The 24813-nt window shown below is 34.5% G+C and overlaps 1 non-coding gene across 1 annotated transcript; it reads right to left on the minus strand.

Moving 5' to 3' along the window:
- Positions 1 to 641: 641 nt before the first annotated feature.
- Positions 642 to 747, minus strand: LOC122122132. The gene has a single exon (XR_006150119.1). It is a non-coding gene; the product is annotated as a U6 spliceosomal RNA (small nuclear RNA).
- Between the last annotated feature and the right edge of the window lie 24066 nt (positions 748 to 24813).

Here is a 24813-nt window from a genome sequence, read left to right on the forward strand (position 1 = left end):
TTGTGAATAGTTACCACAGTTTTTGGATCCATTCATCTCCAGTGGGATATATGGGTTGTTTTCATATCCTGGATATTGTGAACAATGTTGCAATAAACATGGAGGTGCATGTGTCCTTGAATATTGGTACCTCTTGTTCAGTATAGATGCCTAGAAGTGGTATGAGTGGGCCATAAGGAAGGTCAATAATTAGCTTTCTGAGGACTCACAGATTGCTTTCCAAAGTGGTTGTGTAAGTGTACATTCACACACACACAGACACAAAAACACACAGACACACAGACACACAGACACACAGACACACAGACACACACACACACACACACACACACACACACACACACAGAACATTTTCTTGATCCATTCTTCTACTGAGGGGCATTGGGGTTGGTTCCGTATCTTAGCTATGACAAATAATGCTACATTAAACATTGTTGTGGTGGTAGTTTTAGTGTGGACTTGTTTGTGATCATTTGCGTGAATGCCCAAAAGCGGGATTGATGTGTAATAAGGGAGCTCTATGTGGAGTCTTTTGAGGAAGCTCCAAAAAGCTTTCCAAAGTTGATGAACAAGTTTACACTCCCATCAAGAGTGCAGTAGGCTTCCCTTCTGGCCACATCCTTTCCAGCATCTGTTGGTGTAAAAATATGGAACGATTCATTAATTTGCGTGTCATCATTGTGCAGGGACCATGCTAATCTTCTCTGTATGTTCCAATTTTAGTGTATGTGCAGCCAAATTGAGCACAGAACATTTTTTATATATAAAGTGTAATTGATTGTCTTAAACTAGACAATTCAACAAAAAGTAAGTTCAAAAAATTATGAAATTTTGCAACCATGTATTTCTTACATAAGCACACATTTAAGAATAAAGTCAATATTGACATGCCAAAAACAAAATAATTCCAGATATTTGTTGTTCATGAGATGTGTAGGAGGAGGAATTCAATTATTCTACACAAGGCACCTGTCATAATGATCATTGCAGCAAATGTTAAGGTTTGTTAAAATTTTTAATGTTTTAAATATGTTTCATTTTGGGATTTGCATATATATGGCAAAATTAAGACTGGCAGGTCATAAAATTTTTCGATAAAGTATATAATATTTCTGGTAGCATTTACTACTAAGTATGTACATTTCAGAGTTTATAGAAACTTTGCTAATGAGAAGTTGCAAAGACTGTGTAAAGAAGCAGAGTGAAGAGTTAAGATTTTAAGTACACAGTTTCTGTTAAATCTTTAGCGCTCCCTTAAGTTATACGTTAGTGATGAACAAATAATGATATAAGCCACATACACATGATGAGATTATCTATAAATAGTAATCTTAGTGGGTAAATTTAAAGGCTACTCATAGCTTTATCCAGTTTTAAATGTACAGAAATATGAGAAAATAGTAAAATCTACTATGTACTATTCCAATACTGAAAACCCTGGCAAATGTTTTGTTTTTTATTTTAGTAATCATTAATATATATTTATTGTTTTCTTTATTTATAGCATTTTTTCATTGTTGTAATATAATACAACTTTTTGTGAGTCGTGATTAAGAGGTACTTTGAGAATATTATTGGGATGGCCACACCATTTTTCATAGGTGCATGTGAATTTACAAAGAGCAAAACTAAAAACAAAATATTGATTAAAAATTATATCAAGTAGAGTCTGAATCAGGAGTGTTGATAAATGTCCACACCTAAAATCTTAACCCTAGACTGAAGTAGTGGTATTACAGTGTTGAGGCCACAAAATTGAGAAACTGTGTTTTGTTTTGTTTTGTTTTTTGCTTTGGTTTTGTTGGTTGTGGGACTTGAACTCTGGGTCTTGGGTAGTGTCCCTCAGCTCTTCAGTGCAAGGCTAGCGCTATCACTTGATCCACAGCACCACTTTCATCTTTTTCTGCTTATGACGTGCTGAGGAGTGAAATCCAGGACCTCATGCATGCAAGGCAAGCACTCTACCGCTGAGCCACCTTCACAGCTCCTGAGAAACTGTGATTTAAAAAATCATCTGAACAATATTTGCTTTCTGCTTTGGGTTATATAATGAAATACGTGAACACATTTTTATATTTTTGTGAATTGTCATACTTCTAAATTTATACTAACTGCAGCCAATTTATCCTTTTCAAAGTCAAGAAATATTTCTGAGAGTTTGCTTCTGTGAAGAATGTTTTTGCATTTATAATTTCTTCTGAGCCATTTTTATTTATTATCAAAATCACTTTATATTTTATTTTGATGAGTTATCATACATCAAATACCTTCAAATGTGCATGTAGAGTCTCAAAATAGCAGTATGACTATCCTCATACACCTCTTGTTTATCTGTTACGCACTTTAATATTATGATATTTTTCTCTCTCTATCAGTCTCTCTCATTTCTTTTCTTTCTCTTTCATGCTCCATGTCTGCTACTTAGAATTTCTGCTGGTCTACTATTATCCTTCAAGATCCACTGGTTTTTTGGGGACATGATAGGGACCATCAGTTACCCTTGCATTCTTTAAGAGTTATAACAGTGATGTGAAATTATTCTTAGCCATTCTAAATGGCAAAACCACAGATCTAGGAATTCCTTTTCACTTTTAGTACTATTATAAATTTTATCTCATACGAATCATTGGGACTGATAATATACTTTTAGCCTGGGACCTAAAAGTTCTTTTTCATTTACAAACAACTTTTTCTTTTATTATCAGTAAGTAACAAAAACAAAGCTATCCTATGGGAAAGTAGGCTGAAGTTGTTCATAGTGATGAAAAACAAGTTAATGGGGGAAGTGTGTGCAAAGGATACCCCTCATATAACACAGATCCTTAGAGCAGTTTATCATGTACACTTTTTGATAAGGACAATGTGCTGGGAACTCTAGATTAAATCACTGAACACTTGATATATATACATATATATATATATATATGCACATATATTTATATATATTTATTTTTATATGCATATATATGAATATCGGCCCATATATGTACACATGAATGTTACTATACACACAAATACACACATGTACACATGCACAAATGGAAAAAGACACATAGATATAGCCAACACAAGTTTCACTAGTTGTTGAATATGCCTTAGACAGAATACTTGGAAACAAATGTGTTGAAGATGTATTCGTCTCTAAGCGTTCTTTTACCACTCCTCTTATCTCTTCCAACTGGTACGTTTAGAGAGATTTGACTTGAAAAATGCAGGACAAGTGATAGCAAGTAACTCGGAAATCTCAATATGTATAGGTCATATGGTGTCTCCCTGCTTCCCATGGAATGCTTGCTCTTGTAGACACTCTCAAGAGCCAAAGTAGCAGGACAATATCCTTGTTAAGAATAAAGTTATAAGGCTTTAAATGGCATCCTTCCTTGGGCTCTTTTCCAACAGCGAGCATCAATTCCTAAGCAGATGAGTGACTCCCCAGAAGACTGGAGTGCAGGTCAAAATTTAACCAACCCATATGAAAAGTCTAACGTGAGCAATTCTGACTGAGGTCGTGCCAATGTCCTGGCAACGAAAATGAGAAAAAAAGAAAGTTTTTAATGTATTAAAATTTGAGAATAATTTTTAACCTGTCAATAAATGTGTAGAACAAAATTATACCAACTGACAAAAGATGGAGTGCATTTCATTTATATGCTTTTGGACTTGGAAAGTGTTTTAAGTGTGTCTACACAAGTAGAATCAGCATGAAACAAGCCAGCATTCCTTCATTTAAGATGCAAAGAAAGGATACAGGTTGACCCATTGTAACAATGAGATTTGCAAGATACTATTAGAGGGAGTTGTTGGGGATGGTTGAAGGTAAGGAATAGGGGAAAAACAAAGGAGGTGGCAACAATGCTCAATAAGAAATATACTCATTACCTTACTTATGTAACTGTAACCTCCCTGTACAGTACTGAGCTTCTTCAGTAAAAGTGCTGGCAAAATTGGTTAATCACTCATGGAAAACTAAAACTATATCCTTATATATCATCCTGTATCAAAGACCTCAGCGTCAAAGCAGACACCCTGAAAACATTACAGATTGGAGTAGGACATATCCAAGGTCTCCTGTGCAGAGGCTGAAATTTTCTTCATAGAGACCCAGAAGCACAAGAAATCAAAGAAAGTTTGGACAAATGGGATTGTATGAAATTGCAGAGCTTCTGCATTGCAAAGGACATAGCTAGCCAGATCAATAGAAAGCCCATTGATGGTAGAAGATCTTTGCTAGCCATACAATAGAGAAGGGTCTCATATCTAAAATATATGTGGAACTCAAAACATTAAATCCCCCAACAACAAATCCTAAGAGAAACAACTGCCCAATAAATAAGTGGACTAAAGACTTCAAGACAAACTTCTTTGAAAAGAAAAGAAGGAAGGCCAATAGACACATGAAGAAATGCTCAACCTCCCAAGCCATAATAGAAAAGCAAATCAAAACAACATTGAGATACCACCTCACCCCATTTAGAATGGCTATAATCAAGAACTCTAATAACAACAGATCCTTCAGGGGATGTGGCCAGAAGGGAACCTTACTGCATTGTTGGTGGGAGTGTAACTTATTCAACTACTTTGGAGTAGTATGGAAGTTCCTCAAAAGATTCCACCTAGAACTTCCCTATGACCCAGCAATCTACCTTTTGGGCATTTACCCAAATGATCACAAACGAGACCATACTAACCCTACCAGCACAACTATATTTATTGCAGCATTATTTAACATAGCTAAGATAGGAATCAACCCAGATGCCCCTCAGTAGATGGATGGATGGAGAAAATGTGGTATTTAACCAAGTCCTAATCTTAGAGAGGGAAATGCTTTGGATAGAATGATCGGAGAGAGATTACAAAAAAAACGAAGAAGAAAAAATGGAAAAACCAAAATTTAAATTTAAGTAGTGAAACACTTAAAAATTATGTAAGTTTAAACAAATGATATTGAGAGAAGAAAAGGATAAGATGAGAAGAAGGGATGGATTGAAAGGAGAAATGAAAACTAAAAAATAAAAATTCTTAAAATTAGTTACTTGAAAATTATATACATATAAAGAGATAATACTGCTATTAAAGAATTTAATCCTAAGAGTTTGTGAATTGAGTAATAATTTTCTGGATTAAATGTGTACACAATGGGGTATAAGGTCTAATAATCGACGACAGGTATATATCTGGGAATGAGCCGAACAGCAATTTAGTCACGCAAAAAAAGAAAAACACAGAAAAAAATGAAAAGAATACTTAAAAAGGACCAAAAGTTCAGAAGAGATTTAAAAAAGCACACACACACACACACACCTATACACCTAAAATAAAAATTATCGGAGGAAAATAAGATTAATAGAAAACAATTTTAAAAATTAATTTTTTAAAAGGTTCAAATAGTTCTTTGATTGCAACAATGAGATATACAATTCATTATGTCGAAAAACGAACTTAAAAACTTTGGTGGGGATGGGGGAGGATCAGTTGGGGGAAGGGGGAAATATGGGATGGGATGGGAAGGGGAAACAACAAGGAAGCAACAATGCTTGATAAGAAATATACTCATTATCTTGCCCATGTAATTGTAACTCCTCTGTACTGTATTCTCACAATAAAAAATAAAATTAAATTTAAAAAAGAGTTCTTTGATTTTTTGGGGGGGGGTAATGGGGGCAATGGGATGATTGTGTATCTCCCATGTCCATAACCAGTCTCTTGGTGGAGTCTCTGGGCTGCTTGTGGTGTTTGGTTTTCCTGTGGCTTGATTGTTTTCTTAAGTCAGTGTTTGAGCAGGCAGAAAAATGCTTTGCCTAACCCATTGTTTTGTGATCCTTCTCCCAGGCTAGTTCAGTGGGAGTTAGATTTGCTTTCAGTATCCCAAAAGAGGGAGATGGGAGTTTCCTCTAGTTTGAAGATGCTGTGATGAGATTATGTTATGGGTAGAGTTGAGGCCTTTCAGCAATCAGTAGCTTTTCCTTGCTGGGCTAGTTCCTGAGACTCTCAGAGAGCCCAGCTTGGAGCCATTCTCAGGGTTTATGTTTACTGAGTTTCAATTGTGTGTCTAGGCTGCTGTAGAGAGGGGCAGCCTCTGGCTCTGTTTACCCAGTGGTGAAAGTCACTCCTCAGGGGGCAGATTTTTCTCTGTCTGGGCTGGTTGACTTTCCCCTGGGTAGAGCTGAGCCTGGCAGGTCAGGGCAGATTCCTGTGACCTGCTAAATGACTCTTTTGTTTGCTTCCAAGGCCTGAGTTGGAGCTAGTTGCTCAACTGGGCCTTTGTTAGTATCAAAGTTGGAGATCTCCAGTGGTAGGTGACACACAGCCTTCCCTCCTCTGCTCCCTGAGAAGAAATGAGAAGATGAGGGTTCTACTCATGCCAGAGTCTTGTTCCTGGACAGTTTCTGGTCTGTGATCTGCAGGATGAATATATCTGCTCCTTGTCAGTTCTTGATTGTGTTGGATAGAATCCACTTGTCCGCCACATCTGGAGCCTTTGTCCCAGATTCTCTCCGTAGTTATGGCTGCTAAGAGTGTCTCTGCTACCAACTCTGCCACTTCAGCCATGGCTAGCTGCATGTGTTCAGATCTGTTTCCTTGCTTGGATTTTCCCTCTCTGTCCAAACTCTCTGCATTGAGATGACACACTTGGTGTGACTCTGTAGCCTAAGACTGTTCACTGGAATATTAAAATGCTTTCTATAGGAGAATTTGTTTAGCCTTCAGCTTCTCCTCTACCATCTTCCTCAGAATCTCATGATTTTTTTATGAGTGTTTTTTTTTTTTTTAGGGAAAAATGTCATTGGTGTTTATATTTTGTGTTGGCATAAAATGAGCCTACTATTGTCTTAATTTAATAAAATAAAACTCTCTGGCTGGGCACTGGTGGCTCATGCTTGTAATCCTAGCTAGTCAGGAGGCTGAGATATGAGGATCTCAGTTCAAAGACAGCCCGGGCAGGAAAGTCTGTGAGACTTTTATCTCCAATAAGCCACTAGAAAACAGAAGTGGCGCTGTGGCTAAAGCGGTAGAGTGCTCACTTTGAGCTGAATTGTAGGACCAGCACCTAGGCCCAGAGTTCAAGCCCCAAGACTGACCAAATAAACCATACAAAACAACAAAAAAAACCCAAAAACTCTCTGATTCTATGACAGCATACATTTTGTTGGTAATGGTTAAGACCAGGTTGCCATTCTAAAAAAAATAAATAAATCACCCCCAAAAACAGGAACAATAGGAAATGTATAGCAGGAAACTTATAAATCTTAATGGACTAACAGTCTGTCAGTTTGTTTTAACTTTTCATCAAAAATGAAAGTAATACTCGATAATATTTTATTAAGGCTTTTAAATTACTTTGAACTTGACATTTAAGGTTCACTTTAAAAAGAAATTCAACAAGTGACAGAGTTTTCTCCTTACTTTTCCAAAGAAAGGATTATTTCATCATTATAGTGTATAGCACAATATAACCAGAAAGCATTTGTTAAGGAAAAAAATTCCCATTCTTTGTTTTGCTTGTCAGTATTTAAAGCTGCATACCACATCCTACCTACCCAATTGTCTGTCTTCTCATATGAAACATTTCAGTAAATGTGTCAGCCAGCAAAGTTTTACAAAATAGCATTCTTTCATTCATTGTGCTTTCCAAAATATATCTCACAAATGCCAACAACAAAAAACAACTTAAAACATCTGTGGATTTTTCTATTTATGGTGCAAAGTAATCACTTTCCATAATCCTTAGAACCAGATCTTCACATGCATTAAATGCTCTTTCACTTCCATGCTTTAGAACAGAGCATGTAACAATGGTGTACATGTTAATTTGTTCACCAAATCTGGTTTGTATACAGCAAGGACTGTCTTCATGGAAGATGTAGTTTAAAAGGGCTCTGAGTTGGGGATAAAGAATATCCATTTATGTGACTAAATATGTAAATTAAATCCTATAATGTATACTCCTTCAATTTTATTGCTAAAATATTCTACATTCTAGGTTTTTTAAAAGAAATATTTTATGTTGTTTCCTTGGTGACAACGTAATTGGAAGACTTAAAATTTTCCTATACCATGGCCATCTGAAATGAGATGGATGTACTTAGGTTAACATAAAGAAATTTTGGGACAGCATTAATGTTTGAATCTTGGATGGGATTTGATTGGGAAATGTGATAGGCTTTCAGAGTATGAGAAGAAAAACAAAAGACCATACTAATACTTTTATCTGCCACATTGTTTTATTAGTTTATTCAAACACACACATATAAACACACAGATACACATTATGAAGACCCAGTCAGTCTGCAAGAAACTATTTTAATGGGAATTCCATAAAATATTTAGTCTGCTGAGATCTGATTAGAATTTATAGATGTATCTAGTTTCTTCCACCCCTAGACAAGTAATCATTGGTGAAGATGTTGCCATTTGATTTTAGAATGCCCCAGAAAGACATATGTGTTAAAGAAAAATGACATTCCAATTCCTCCCAGACTGTGGAGCATACCTGAATAGTTCTTCTGGAGATTAAGATCTTCAGAGTAAAACTCATGAGAAAGACTCTCATCTTCTTTCTTCTTTTATCTTTTAATCTTTCTAGTCAAAAAACATTTCTCTTTGACATACTCCCTTCCTTGACATTGTCTTGGCACTGGCCCCCAAAGCAATAAAACCAGCTGAACATACACTGAAACCTTCAATCTTGTAAATCTGAGTAAGCCTTTCTGCTTAATAAATGGACAATATCACTTATTATGGTAGGTTATAAAGCTAACCCAACGTTCTAGTCTTTTTAACAATGTAGAGTTTATTAAAATATGCTTCATTATAACATATCTAACTCCATGTTGTATATTGTGCTTTTATTTCTGTTGATCCTAGCGCTTACAATCAGGACGTAACTGTAAAACTCTTTGCAATAAATAATCATATTACTTTTATGATTCTATAATTTAACTTGTTTTCCTACAAATTTATAGAATAGTGTAGTTATGGAAAATCAATAAATATTGAATTTTGATATAGGATTACCTATCACTGAAAGTGTTGTCAAAATTTATCTACACTGAAACGATTGCCATTGATATCTTTCTCAAGATTACAAATGTTTATATTTTCAGCTGACCTTTTACAAACTCATACCCCAAACATAATTTTTAGCTTGTTCATGCAATCATAGGAACATAAATATATGACACAAAATGTTAATTAACTTTATCTGCTGTCATTAATGGAGTATACCTAATAGAATTAAGTATATACCCTCAGAGAAATAAGATACTTCCTTCTAAATCCAGACTTACCGGCAGGCAGAGAGACACCCACACCCACACACATACACACACACTCACACACACACACACACACACACACACACATACACATACTTACCACTGACTCAGGTTAGATTCCAGATATTGGGTATCAGACAATTATCTATTAATCAAGCTTTCTTGTCTAGACATAAAATACATTCATAATTCCACACATACAAAAACACCAGATCATTCAAAATCGTGAGAATATTTAGCAGAACCACCCCGCTCTGGGCCATCTACTCCCTGATTTCATTCATTCATGTCGATGCATTTTTCCTATCATAATTAAAAATCTTTTTGTATCTCTCTGATTAGCAGATAATATGTTATCATATAAAAGAAAATGTAGGTAAAATTACATATGAAAATTGCATATGAAATAATGACATTCCGGAGAATAAAACATGCCTGTTTTTCAGTTTGGTTGCCAAAATGGAACTATTAGACCTTTTGAATATTTAACTTTAAAAACCTACAGCCAGCATTATACTCAATGGTGAAAAACTAAAGCCATTTCCTCTTAACTCAGGAACAAGACAAGGATGCCCACTCTCTCCACTCCTCTTCAATCTAGTATTAGAATGCCTAGCTACAGCAATAAGACAAGATGCAGACATAAAGGGGATCCAAATAGGGAAAGAAGAAATAAAACTCTCCCTCTTTGCAGATGACATGATCTTGTATTTAAAGAATCCCATAGACTCCACTCCCAAATTACTCAAGCTGATTCAAAACTTTGGCAAAGTAGCAGGTTATAAAATTAACCCCCAAAAATCAATGGCTTTTCTGTATGCCAACAATGAGAAAAGTGTGGCTGAAATTAGGAAAGCAACTCCATTTGTAATAGCCCCACAAAAAATAAAATACCTCGGAATTAACTTAACTAAAGAAGTGAAGGACCTCTATGATGAAAACTTTAAAATCTTGAAAAAGGAAAACAACACAGAACTTAAAAAATGGCAAAACCTCCCATGCTCCTGGATTGGAAAGATTAACATCGTGAAAATGGCAATACTTCCCAAGGCTATCTACAAATTCAACGCAATACCTATCAAAATTCCAACCTCATTCTTCAAGGAAATAGAAGAGGCAATCCAAAAATTCATATGGAACAATAAAAGACCCCGAATAGCAAACACGCTCCTCAACGGAAAGAACACTGCTGGAGGAATATCAAAACCAAATTTCAAACTCTACTATAAAGCCATAGTAATCAAAACAGCTTGGTATTGGCATAAGAACAGACCTCAGGACCAATGGAATAGAATTGAAAACCCAGAAATGAACCTACAGACCTATAGCCATCTAATCTTCGATAAGGGAGCTAAAACAATAGAATGGAAGACAGACAGCCTCTTCAGTAAATGGTGCTGGCAAAACTGGTTAACTACATGTAGAAAACTAAAGCTAGATCCTTATATATCACCCTGCACCAGAATCAACTCCAAATGGATCAAAGACCTTGAACTCAAAGCAGACACTCTGAAAACATTACAGGATGGAATAGGAGAAACCCTGGGTCTCCTTGGCTCAGGCCGAAATTTTCTGAATAGAGACCCGGAAACACAACAAATCAAAGAAAGGTTGGACAAATGGGATTGTATAAGGTTGCAGAGCTTCTGCAGGGCAAATGACATAGCTAGCAAGATCAATAGAAAGCCCTCGGACTGGGAGAAGATCTTTACTAGCCATACAACGGACGAGGGTCTCATATCTAAAATATACTTGGAACTCAAAAAATTAAACCACCCAACAACAAATCCTCAAAGAAACAACTGCCCAATAAGTAAGTGGGCGAAAGACTTAAAGAGAAGCTTCTCTGAAGAAGAAAGAGGGATGGCCAATAGACACATGAAGAAATGTTCAACATCCCTAGCCATAAAAGAAATGCAAATCAAAACAACATTGAGATATCACCTCACTCCAGTTAGAACGGCAAAAATCAAGAACTCTAACAACAACAGATCCTGGAGGGGATGTGGACAGAAAGGAACCTTACTTCATTGTTGGTGGGAATGTAAACTTGTTCAACCACTTTGGAATGCAGTATGGAGGTTCCTCAAAAGACTTCACATAGAGCTCCCCTATGACCCAGCAATCCCACTTTTGGGCATTTACCCAAATGTTTACAAACTAGACCACACTAAAGCTACCAGCACAAGTATGTTTATTGCAGCATTATTTACTATAGCTAAGATATGGAACCAACCCAGATGCCCCTGAGTAGATGAATGGATCAAGAAAATGTGGTATATATACACAATGGAATTCTATGCCTCCATCAGAAAGAATGACATTGCCCCATTTGTTAGGAAATGGAAAAACTTGGAAAAAATTATATTAAGTGAAGTAAGCCAGGCCCAAAGAAGCGTAGGTCCCATGGTTTCCCTTATTTGTAATATCTAGTATATGTATGAGTCAAGCGGAAAAGGTCAGATAATGTGATGTCAGGAAAATGAACCCTTAGATGTGTATTTTAATGTTTTTTTTCTTTCATGCATGTGTTTCTAACACATTTATAAGATTATCTCTTTGTTGCTTTGTATGTCCCTCCTCCACAGTATAACCCCTGCTTTCACTATATTTGATGTCAGTATAACTTGTGGAGGAGATGGGGAAAAACCAGTTGTTTAAGGATACAGGTGGACCTGTTGCAACAATGAGAAGTACAAGTTGTCATGTCCAAAACGAGCTTTACAACGTTGGTGCGGGGGGGGGGGGGGAGGGGGAAGGAGAAGGATTGGGATTAGGGGGGGAGGGGGGAGGCTGGGAAGGGATGTGAAGGATAAACAAAGGAGGAGGCTGCAATGCTTGGTAAGAAATGTATGCATTATCCTGCCCATGTAACTGTAACTCCTCTGTACAGTATGTTCACAAATAAAATTAAATTAAATTAAAAAAAAAATTCACTAGGATTTGAATTGTGTTACTTACAACATTAATGTAAAATAAAAGCATTACTAAATAGAAAGAAAATTATAAGTTTATCACACCTTAATCCCTGAATTGACTTTATTATAAAAACAATTACATTTATATAACATGATAAACATCCTGAAACAAGCTATGAGGTATGGAAACAGAAGACTTTGTTTTTTGTTTAGCGTATGTTGTTGTTATTTATAGTTTGTGATGATTCTGTCTTCTTTACCTTATGCATGGTATATTCATTCTACATCTTCAGGAAGGTGGGGGTGGGCACAGAGCTTTAGGGAAAGGTTGAAAAAATGAAGCAATGGAGTTCCTTGAACATTGATGAAAGTGAACTATTTAACACATGGGTGGGGAAAGAAGGAAGGGAATGGGAAAATATGAGGGAACTGAAGACATTTCATAAAAGGAAATGTACTCATTACCTTACTCCTGTAATTGTAATCCATCTATAAATCAACTTAACAACAGAGTAAATTTATTTTAAAAAGTCGAACAAAAAATTGTTTCTTAGAATCGTACAAGTATGTTATGTTCACTGGATTGAGCAGGTTGAGTCTATCTCTGAAAATAGCTACATTTACATTCATTGGGCGAATTTTTGAGCTACTAGTAGTTAGAAGTCAATTATGATTGTATGTTTTTCTGAGACTCTAATTCATTTATTTCTTTAATCTAATTTGCATGATTTCTATCTACCAGTTTTTGAATTGGCTTGTTCCTGTTTTTCAAGGACCTAGTGGTGCATTATTAGTGCTGATTTAAGATTGTTCTAATTTGTTAATGTATATACTCAAAGCTATAAATTTTCCTGAGTATTGCCTTTGTTCTTGTGTCCCAGAGGAGGTAATATTTTGTCTGTTCACTTCCGGTTATTTTTGTTTTTCTGTTTATGTTACTTTGAAATAGTGATTTCAGGCTTGTATGAAGAGACAGTAATAATATGAAATGTATATTATTACACTGAAAGAAAGAGAAGACATTTTAACCTTTTTGCTTCAAGTAAATTAATATTAAGCAAAGCTTATTAAAATAGTTACTTATTTACTTTTCAGAGGATGAGTATAGTACTCTTGGATATCTTGGAGGAAAGATGTTAGACTCATCACAGCTGATACCTTATATTGAATTTACAAGCTAAACTTTCTTTTTCAGAAGACTAAAGCTTCAGTTCTTTCATATTAGTATTATAAAATCATAATCCCTGCATATTGATTTGTTATCCTCTGCTATTTTCAATTCAATTCTTCCTCCATTATATATCAAGGGCTTTGAATGACCAATTCTTTAAAATACCTATATTTCCTATATTGTGATGTAAATCTCAGTGATATGAATATGAATTTATCTCTCAGTCTCATCTTGAGCTGCATTCATATGAAAGTTATGCAGTCTCAAGCAAGAAACCTGACTATTTACACTTTTCTATGTTTTAATCAATAAATCCATTCTAATACTTTAATTGAAATATGTATAAAGTTTTTAACATGAAGACAACCCTCCCCCATTATACTTTAAAGTAAAACCTTGGGGACTTTTTTATATATAAAAATACAAAAGTCGAGGCTGGGAAGGTGGCTCAGTGGTAGAGCGCTTGCCTTGCATGCATGAGGCCCTGGGATCGATTCCTCAGGACCACATAAGCAGAAAAAAAAGCCAGAAGTGGCGCTGTGGCTCAGGTCGTAGAGCGCTAGCCTTGAACTGAGGAGCTGAGGGACAGCGCCCCGGCCCAGATTTCAGGCCCCATGACCGGAACCCTCCAAAAAAAGGTTAAAAAAGTAAAAAAGTGCAATGCACATGATTATACATGAATAATCTAATGATTAAATCAACTAGACACTAGAACTACCATACCACATCAAGTCGCAATTTACTTAAAAGCACCAAAATGTTAGTTTTCAAGAATACTCATTGTTAAAAAATGACGAGTCAAAACAAAGTATATATTATATTTGAAATTTGAAAACTGAAAATTACACTCAGATTTGCTGTCAATATCTTGTTTCCATGGATACATTTTTTTCAGCATATAGGGAAACAAAAAATAAGGGTTTGTCACATAGAATGAAAAATTTAAAGGTAGACTGCCCTTCCTTAAGATGATAAGTACATGCAAATTGTGTGATTTATTCAAAGATACTATAAAAATTCATAAGAGGATTTATGATCAGAACTCATAGGTAAGCAAAATGACTGGAAAAATGTAAATGTTAATTGTGCTTTTCAATATAGGAAGACAAGTTTTCAATTTATGAGCCTATAGAAGAAGATTTTGTAGCTGTAACACAATCCACTTTTAACTGCTAAAAGCACTTGCTTAATCTCTAATTAGAAAGGGAAAAATGAACTAACATCTTACATGATTGTTTTGACAATTAATTGGTATATTGAAGGTCAAAGGGAGGAATTGGAGATTAATATAATCTTTTTCCTCTCTTCTGATTATTACACAGCAATAGCTGTGAATTCAGGAGTCTCATGCAATGTACTCACAGCTGAATTACAAATATGCTTAAAAATATGGAACATAAAACTTTTGAGCAGGATTGCCACATCATTTAGGAATGCAATTCCTTCATATGAACTTCAAATTTTGTGGCTTTCCTTGTGGGATTAAAAGGTAAGAAAGCACTGTAGAAACAAGAATTCCTGTTCAGCCAAGTAGAACATCCACATGTTGTAAATTTTCATTCCATAAAGACTCTTCGTTAGAGTACTTTCATTTAATATACTTCAGCACATCATCCTTCCAGGTTGGAGACAGGAAAAAAGATAATTTTGTTTGAATATTATCTTACATAAATTAGTGTGTACAGAGATGATTTTTATAATTACAGATGTTTGTAATAAATGTAAATAGGGATCATGTCACAACTAAAAAATATAAATAAAATCACATAACAAGACTAGAAGTCACAGAATTTTGTGCATGAAAACATACATTAGATTAGTTGCAGAATTTCTATTTTGAGAAAAACTTTATATTAAAGTATAATGCACTTTACTAAGAGTTGAAACATTTTATTAAAAAATATATTCTTAGAGATATTTTTGCTTCATAATTTTTAGAAGAAAAATGATCACACAGTAATTACTCCTTTATTGTTTTCCTGTTTCCATGTGATTAACCTCCATATTAGAAATCCAGATATATGATTTAATTTAACCAAAAATATTTATTGAATGTAAAAATCTCTACTCTCTACATTCTTCACACTAAGATCACCGAATATGTTGAATCTTAAATAATTAGTCTTTTTGACCTATGTTAATACTATTTACCATGTGAGTGAAATGCTTAAAAATAATATTTATTTTAGGTTAATTGCTCTGAAGAGACAATAAATGATATTATCAAAGCCTAAAAATTATTAGATTTAAAATTTAGAATTCAGGAAATGATTTTGACCACTCTGGTTACTGGAGCCTTCACTACAACCTCATGAGACCATTTATATTGGTGAAGCAAAAATCTGAGGTTAGACATTTATGAATAAAAAAATCATGTCATTCTGAATACATAAAGCTACATATATAACAGAAAATTTAGCTTTTAAATATCTGAATATGCTAGTACATTTAATTGCAGGGCAAGTACTTGTTCTGAAAGGAGTTAAAATCACATTTATTCTGAAATGTAAACCTAAGTATTCATTTGAATAAAAGACAATGTTTAAAATATCACTCATTCAAGAGATGTACTGTTAGATGTTTTTCATGCCAATTATTTTCTCTAAACTTACTACAAATACTAGATTAGTAAACCTAATTCATTCCTTTGTAGGGAAATAGAAATTCAGTTTCCTAAAATGCATGACTATAACTACTTCTCAAACAATTACTAAGTAACTGTTTTATATTTTTTGTCATGGAATCTTATTTGATTCATTTTTATTCATTAAGTTAAATAATTGGCCAATAACAATATAAATTATGCATGAACAAAGTTTATCTAACGTAAGTATTTCACAAGGTATGTCATGGCTCTCTTAAAGAACACTAGAAGGCAGTGTAATTTTTATTAATTTTTAGTTATTTTGTTAATGGATATTAATTGTCAGAAGTGGCAATTTCATAATATATTTTAAGTATTTGATTATACTCCTCTATTTCCTTTTCATTACTCCTACCTCCAAAGATCTTCTGTTTTTCACATAAACCTACATCTTTACATATGCGCATATAAACTAACTTGTAAAAGTTAAGCTAAATTGCAGCTTAACTCAAGATGTACAGTGGATTAATAGGATGAATAAAAATTGAATACTTTTTTAACTTTTGAATTGAGCTATCATTATTATTATGGTTTTATGGTTAGGGTTAGGATCCCAGAAAGAATTAGAATTAGGATTAGAGAAATAGAAAATTTAGGTTCAACATAGGATGAACCATTTCAACAATGATACTCACAAGACATTATGTTGAAAATGAAGTTTTCCTTAATGCTAACACGAATCCCAGCTGGAACTGAGACCTAACTTTCACCCTAATTACAGTCCAATTCTAATGTTTAAGAAAAAGAATCTAGTTTTTAATAATTCTAATGAATACTCCAGTTTGGACTCTGGAAATGAGTACAGTTTGCCATAATTCCCCCAAATTTCCTGACTCTACCTCTGAAGATCTTGTTCCCTAACATAAACCATTTTATTACTTGTCCTCAAATTATCTTATCAGGAAAAATACTGTAGTTTCCATTGATCCTACCTTTTCCTGAACCCCTGTACCCTAAAACAGTTTCAGATTTACTTACCACCTAGTCCATTACTTAACGCTGTCAACCTAAACCTGGCTGGAAAACTCTCATTAATCATTTCAAGAAGGATCACTGAGAAATAAATATAATGATAATGCTCTAGTTACTGTTCAGTGTCATATTTTTTTATTCTACTTGTTAGTGAAAACTCAATTTTATAATAAAAACTTTCTTATTCATAACAGTAATCATAATCAGAACAAAATACTGACCCTGGTCTTAATCCAAATTATATGACACTAACACAAGTTCATTAGTTTTCACTCATCCTAACTTGATTCAAATAAACCTTCCAAACATAGGTTTCAATTTTTTCCAATATCTGAGTCATTTTCTAACCTAAATATAATCTTAACTGGAACATTGAGAATAACCATAAGCCTAATTTTAAGTAGAATCTAATATTAATAGTAATACTCTAGTTCACATTCATTGTAATTCGTACCGGGATTATATTAAAATTTATTTTGAATTTGAGCCTCATTTTTTCTCCTTCACTCTAACCCTAACCATGGCTGGAATCCTAACCATAACCTTGACACTAATAATATCCCAATTCAAAAATTTATGAAAAATGCTCATTTTGTGCAATCCTAACTGAAATTCCACTTGCAATTCTTGAAATAAATTGCAGGTATTCCTAAACCCTATAGATTTTCTCACTCTTATCTCTAAATGTATCTTGTTCCATAACAGGAATCATTATACCCATTGATCTCAAATCCTGATATTATGAGATACATTGTACTTCCATTATCCCTTCTTTTCCTGAATTCCTAGAACCTAAATAACATTCAGCTTTACTTAACATTTAACACATTTCATTTTTTTTTCTTTTGTCTGGCGTGGGGCTTGATCTCTGGGCCTGGGGACGATCCCTGAGTTCTTTAGCTCAAGGTGTGAATTGAACCGCTTGAGCCAGAGCACCACTTTTGGGTTTTCTGGTGGTTAACTGGAGATAAAAGTCTCACAGACTTTCCTGCCTGGGCTAGCTTTGAATGGTGATCCTCAGAAATCAGCTTCCTGAGTAGCTAGGAAAATAGACATGAACCACAAGTTTAACCCATTTCTTTACTCTATCCTCAACCCCGGTTAACCAGAAACCTAATCCTAAGCACAGACTGATTTAACACCAACTGGTTAAGTAAGGAAAATTATTTAGATTTTATTCAACCGCATATTTTTTTGCTTCTATTTCTTAGTGGAAAACTAAAATTTACCCTAAAGCTTATCCTTCCCTAACCCTTACCAGAACAAAAAAGTATCTCATTCTTTAAACCAAATTATATCTGAATCTTTAAAGTAACACAGACATTCGTTTTCATTCATTCTAACTTTGATTCATTCTTCTTAAAATATGTGGCAATTTTAAACAATATCTTGCATCTTTTCCCCATCCCAACCCCAGCTCTAACTAGATCACTTTGCCTAAGCCTACATATAACCGAATCATCATGTTAGCAAGCCTCTTTTTCACATTTAGCCTAACTCTTGCTCAGAGTGTAGGTCTAAATTTTACTTGCATTTTGAACCCAAATTTTTTAAGTGTTTTTCTATTTCCTGTCAGGTTTTATGTTTCATTATTTTAAAAAAATTATTTTGTTGTTAGGATGATTTAAAGAGAGATTAGTTACATGTGTAAGGGAAGGAATACATTAAAGCCAATCTTATCTAATATTAATATAACTACTCTGGCCTGTTTATGAGGTCCATTTTTAATTTGTAAAGATGATGTACAGAAGGGATCTAATTACATAAGTCAGATAATGAGCACATTTCTTTTTCAACAGTGTCACCTCTTCCCTCATGTTCTCCCAGTTTTTCCCTTTCAACCTCCCTCCCCCGTAAGTTGTATAGTTCATTTACAAGGTAGTGTCTATTGAGTGGCATTATTACATTTGTTCACCCTTTGTCCCACCATTTCTGTGTTTCCCCTTGCCCTTTCCAAACTTACATATAAGACCAAAGGTGCAGAAATTAAAACAAAACAAACATCATCCGAATTCAGATGGAAAAAGCAAAATAATAAAAAAATATCATTATCATTTCTTGGAGATCAATTTGATGAACATTATTTTATATGATAATATTTATATAGCTATTGAGCCTTTTTGATCCTCTCCAAAGGGCATCCTCCTTTGATCTCACTGTATAAATGTTTAGAATCCCATGTAATTTATCATGTCCAAATGTAATGTTTTCTCTTTTACCATCCAAGTGTGTTAAGTTGTAGAATTAGAGGCACATTCTAATACAACAAATGAGGGAAATTGGACAACCTATATTTCTTTGAGTCTGACTTTCTTCACTTAATATAGGTGTGTTCCAAGTCTTTCCATTTCCTTATGAATGGTGTAATATTTTTTTGGGTGAATAGAGTTGCATCATACTGAAGAGTTTCTTCATGGCAAAGGAAAAAGTTAGCAGGGTATATAGAAAGAGAACAGAATGGAAGAAGATTTTTACTAACTAAGAATTAGACAAGGGTTTACATAACTAACCCATATTTACAGATCAAATAAACCCTCAAATAAACAAGAGCCCAATTAATATATGGGATAATGACTTAAAGAGAACTTCTTAGAAGAAAAGTAACAATGACAAATAGACATATCTTTCTCCATGAAACAAATGCAAATCCAAACCACACTGAGATTCTTCTTACCCCTGTTACAATGTCATTATGAAAAAACAAACAATTACAGATACTGATAGGGAAGTTGTCCAAAGGAAACTCTATTACATTGTTGGTGGAAATGTAATCTTGTTCAACGACTTTGGAAAACACTATGGAGGTTGCTCACAAAACTGAATAGAGAGCTCCCTATGATCCAGCAATTCCACTTATTAGCATTTATCCAATAGAGCAGAAGACCACACTGAAGGTGCCAGCATAATCGTGTTCGTTGTTGCATTATTTTCTGTAGCCAACATATGGAATCAGCCCAGATGCCTCTCACTGCAAAAAGGGATCAAGAATTGATCCCTATTTACAAGTATGTATGTATATATACATACATAATCAAATTTTATTCATCAATCAGAAAAAATAATATTGCACCATTATTTTTGGGGGGGGGCAGTCCAGTCGTGGGGCCTGAGGTCTGGGGCCCCGGTGCTGTCCCTCAGCTCTTCAGCTCAAGGCTAGTGCTCTACAACTTGAGCCACAGCACCAGTTCCGGCTTTTTTCTGTTAGATTATATGGTGCTGAGGAATCGAACCCAGGGCCTCATGCATGCAAGGGAAGCACTCTGTAACTGAGCCACCTTCCCAGCCCCTATTGCACCATTCTTAAGGAAAATGACAGACTTAGAAATAATCATATTAAGTGAAATTAACTGGACCCAGAGAAAATTAGATTGTATGACTTTCCTTATGTTTGGTAGTCAGAAGGTGCGAATAAATGTAAAAGTAAACATACTGACTGATATGCAAGGAGGTAAATGTATTATCTGAAGTTTCAGAGTCCATGGAAAGAGAAAATAGTATTGTTCTCTTAAAAGATTAAGTCAAAACCCAACAAAATAAATACCAGTAAATGTGTACTACAAGAGAGGACAGTGCGGGGCAAGGTGAGAGGGGTAGGAAATTGAAAAGGATGGAATACAGGCAAGAATCCATTGCATACTTCCCAGAATTGAAATATACAAAACAATGGGTAGTCTGAAATGGGGGTGAAGATGTTGAAGTGGTAACACAATTCCAAGTGTATTGTATACATAAAATGTTTTGTTAAATAGCAAGTAATTCCATACATAACATAATATTGAGATAAGTAAGGACTGGGTTTATTGGGAGGGGTGGATGAGAATGTTGAAAGGGTTGATATTGTATTCATAAACTGTTTCAGTGAATGGCAACTCCTTTGTACAAATACTTAAAGATAATAAAAATATTCCAAATATTAATTATGATAGTTGAATAGAGTGTTGAACCTCAATTCAATTCCCATTTAATAATATTTGTAACCTGGAGGTTTGGAGAATAAAGTTCAAATAATAAAACATTATGAATAGTTTTTTCAAAAATTTGAAATTTAAATCAATACTACTTTGCTTTTTGTTCTCTATTGGGATGTTATAAGAAAATACTTCAGGGGCTGGGAAGGTGGCTCAGTGGTAGAGCGCTTGCCTTGCATGCATGAGGCCCTGGGTTCGATTCCTCAGCACCACATAAGCAAACAGAAAAAAGCCGGAAGTGGTGCTGTGGCTCAAGTGGTAGAGCACTAGCCTTGAGCTGAAGAGCTGAGGGACAGCGCCCAGGCCTAGAATTCAGGCCCCACCACCGGACCCAAAAAAAAAAAAAAAAGAAAGAAAATACTTCAAAGTAAGTGGATTAAAAACATCAGGACTATATTACCCATACTCTAGAAGCTTGAACATTAATTATAAAAATGGTTATTCAAAGCAAATCTTTGTCTTATGGGGGTCTACTTTCTGGTTCATTATAATCTGTTTGCTGACTAGTTATATTGGGGTTCTTTCATCAGGATCATTATTGCAGGGTCATCTCTGAAAGTCTGATTCTAATGTCACCAGACAGGGGAATAGATTTTAATGCGTGTAATTGGAAAGAGTTACAGTGTCCAATACATTATGCAACTTTTTCTTTAACTCAGTGTAGTGTATCATTTCTATATTATTTCATAGAAAATAATAACTTTAGGACAAACCCATATCGTGTAATTTATGTGAATGATTCTTACAATGGGAATAATTGTATTGATGACAAAGTGAAGTATGATTGTTTTGTGGTTCTTTAATCACATCATAGGCAATCATGTAAACATGTTCAGCCTTTCTAAGGCCCTTCTGATGTATTTGAACAATCTCCAATGAGTTAACTGCTTTCAGAAATACAGATCTCCTTAGATTTTAATTGCTTTCTGCTATTAAGTCTCCCACAGACACCAAATCAGAGTATGCTAATTTCTCTGATAAAATATATAATTGTTATAATTAATATAATATGAAGACTGTAATATTAATATCATTATAAATACTAGTGTTCACATTATATTATATATTGACATACTTTGGTTACATCAATTTTTAGAATATTTATAACAATGCAAATAGTTATTTGATGATGTATAGAAAATGAGAAAAAGATTTGTGTACATATTTACTAGAGATGCAAACAGATTCATCTGGTTATTTCTGATCCTTCTTTTGTTGGTTTCATTCATGCATGGAGAACATGCAGAGAGGTGACAATTGTAACCTTGCGTTTACAAAAGGGTTAACTTACATGAAGTTTATGTTGAGCTAAATAACAGATTTTATAAATTATACTTTTTGTCCCTTCCTTCCTTCCTTCCTTCCTTTCTTCCTTCCTTCCTTCCTTCCTTCCTTTCTTCCTTCCTTCCTTCCTTCCTTCCTTTCTTCCTTCCTTCCTTCCTTTCTTCCTTTCTTCCTTCCTTCCTTCTGTCTTTCCTTCCTCCCTTCTTCCCTCCATCCCTACCTCTCTCTTTTGCTCTCTTCTTTTTTCTTTCCTTCTTTCTCCCTCTTTCTTTCTTTCTTTCTTTCTTTTCTTCTATTCTTCCTTTCTTTCTTTTACTCATAATATGTCTTAAATGTATACATAAAATACCAATGTGTTATGAGTAATTATAAATATTAACTAGATTGATATTAATTTTAATGACCTATGTTATATCTTAAAGCAAATTGTACTAAAAACCACTTCATAAAAGTTGCAGGATATGAAACAAATATTACTATTCATGATATTGCTTATTTATTCAAACTAAAATAAGAATTTAGACATAATGTGCATGTGTGTGCATGTGGGTGTGTGTTATTCTTGTGATTTGAACACAAGGCCTATACCTTCATTTTTTTCACTCAAGGATAGTGTCCTTACGTTTGATCCACAACTCCACTTCTGGCTTTCTGTGTGTGTGTGTGTGTGTGTGTGTGTGTGTGTGTGTGTGATTAATTGAGATGTGTCTCACAAACTTTCTTGCCAAAGCTGGCTTTGGACCACAGCTTCCTGAGTAGCAAGGATTACAACTTGAGACACAAAAATTCAGCATAGATATAATACATCTAAGAATAAAACAAATTTATTATTTGAATTCTAGAGGCTCATTTTAATAAATTAACGTTTAGATATTTATTTAGTTGTTAAATCTGAACCTGCACTGTGGAAAAATATTTTTGGATTTTGGTATATTATTATAAAGATATGTAAAAATACTTTTCATTTTTTGAGAACATATTCAGGATAGTTAAAACTTTTCATAGGCATGATGGTTAAAGCTTTTCATAGGCATTAATATATTTCTTATTCAAGTCTCTTTAAATAAATGTATATGTATACACACTATGTGCATATGCATATATTCATACTTATATGTGTACATACACAAATAGCTATATATGTATACATTTATATGAATATACAGATGTGTACATACATGTATATAGACATATGTGTTTATTATTATTTTCATTTGTCTGTAAGTTAGCATTTTACTTTATTTGGCAAGTGTGTCCTTTATTGTTTTTACTTTATTGTATTTTTATTGTTAAAATGTTGTATGGAGGGTTTACAGTTACATGAGTAAGGCAATGAGTACATTACTTGTTGATCATTATTACCCCTTTCCTTCCTTGTTGTTGTCCCACTATCCCTTCCCTCCCCCAGGTCCCACATTCCTTTCTCCCCATTCTTCGCAGCATGAAATGATAAGGTTGATTTCCAATATAGTCTTATTGGTATCTGTGTTGCAATGGGTCATCCTGTGTCCTTGTTTCAGCGTTTTGTAATTCCCTTTACCCTCCCCAGATTAGACATGTATATACAAGATGCAGGGTATTAAAATCGAGTACAGTGACAACAGGAGATATTACATAGGGGAAAGAACATACTAAGGAAACAACAACAACAAAAATGAATAAAATGACATTGTACATTTACAAAAGTAACTATAGAGACCGAACTTCCAAACATGTCCCTTATTACCAAGCTAGTTATTGCAATTCATGTCCATATTATTTTTGGAACTTCACTAAAATGTTTTGTAGCCTTCCATGTGGACTTATATGTTCAATTTTTCCTAAATCTATCTACTCATAAGATACCAGTCAGCTCTCTTCGGAAGCCGAAAAAGCAGCTTTCTACAGCTTGGTTCCAAATCACTTGTATTTTTTCTTTGTGCTAAGAATACTGATTCTAGCCCAGTGCTGGTGGCTCATTTTATAATAGGTACTCAGGAAGCTGAAATGAGGATCGTGGTTCAAAGCCAGCCTGGGCAGAAAAAGTCCATGAGACTCTTATCTCCAATAAACCTCCAGAAAACCAGAAGTGGAGCTATGGCTCAAGTGGTAGAGATCTAGCCTTGAGCTGAATAGATGAGGGACAGCGCCCAGGTCCAGAGTTCAAGGCCCATGACTACCACCAGCAACAACAACAACAATAAAGAGAATACTTACTCAAAAGGCAAGAGCGTTAAGCAGACTTAAAGATAGGCTGAAGTCTAACATTTTAGTCTTATGTTAGATACCAAGGGCCTTCTATTCTAATGAGCCATGAGCCCTCAGAATGTTGACCAAATTTCTTAGTTTATTATTACTATAAGTATTAATATAAGTATGTATTTTCTATCTTTCATTTCACCACAAAATCTGTATTTATTCTTCATGACATACTTGAATACCAATGCCTTTGGAAGATATTTATTAATTGGTGTATATTAATTGTACAAAGAAATCTTATTGAAATATTTTACACACTCACATATTGATGAAGGGCTTGATTAACCCATTTCTGTCTTTCTCCATTCCCATTGCCCCTTATTTTTCATCTGTTTTCTGTGAA

Source organism: Dipodomys spectabilis, unplaced genomic scaffold, assembly GCF_019054845.1.
Source record: "Dipodomys spectabilis isolate Male_0828 unplaced genomic scaffold, ASM1905484v1 ptg000205l, whole genome shotgun sequence".
NCBI classification, from domain to species: Eukaryota; Metazoa; Chordata; class Mammalia; order Rodentia; family Heteromyidae; genus Dipodomys; species Dipodomys spectabilis.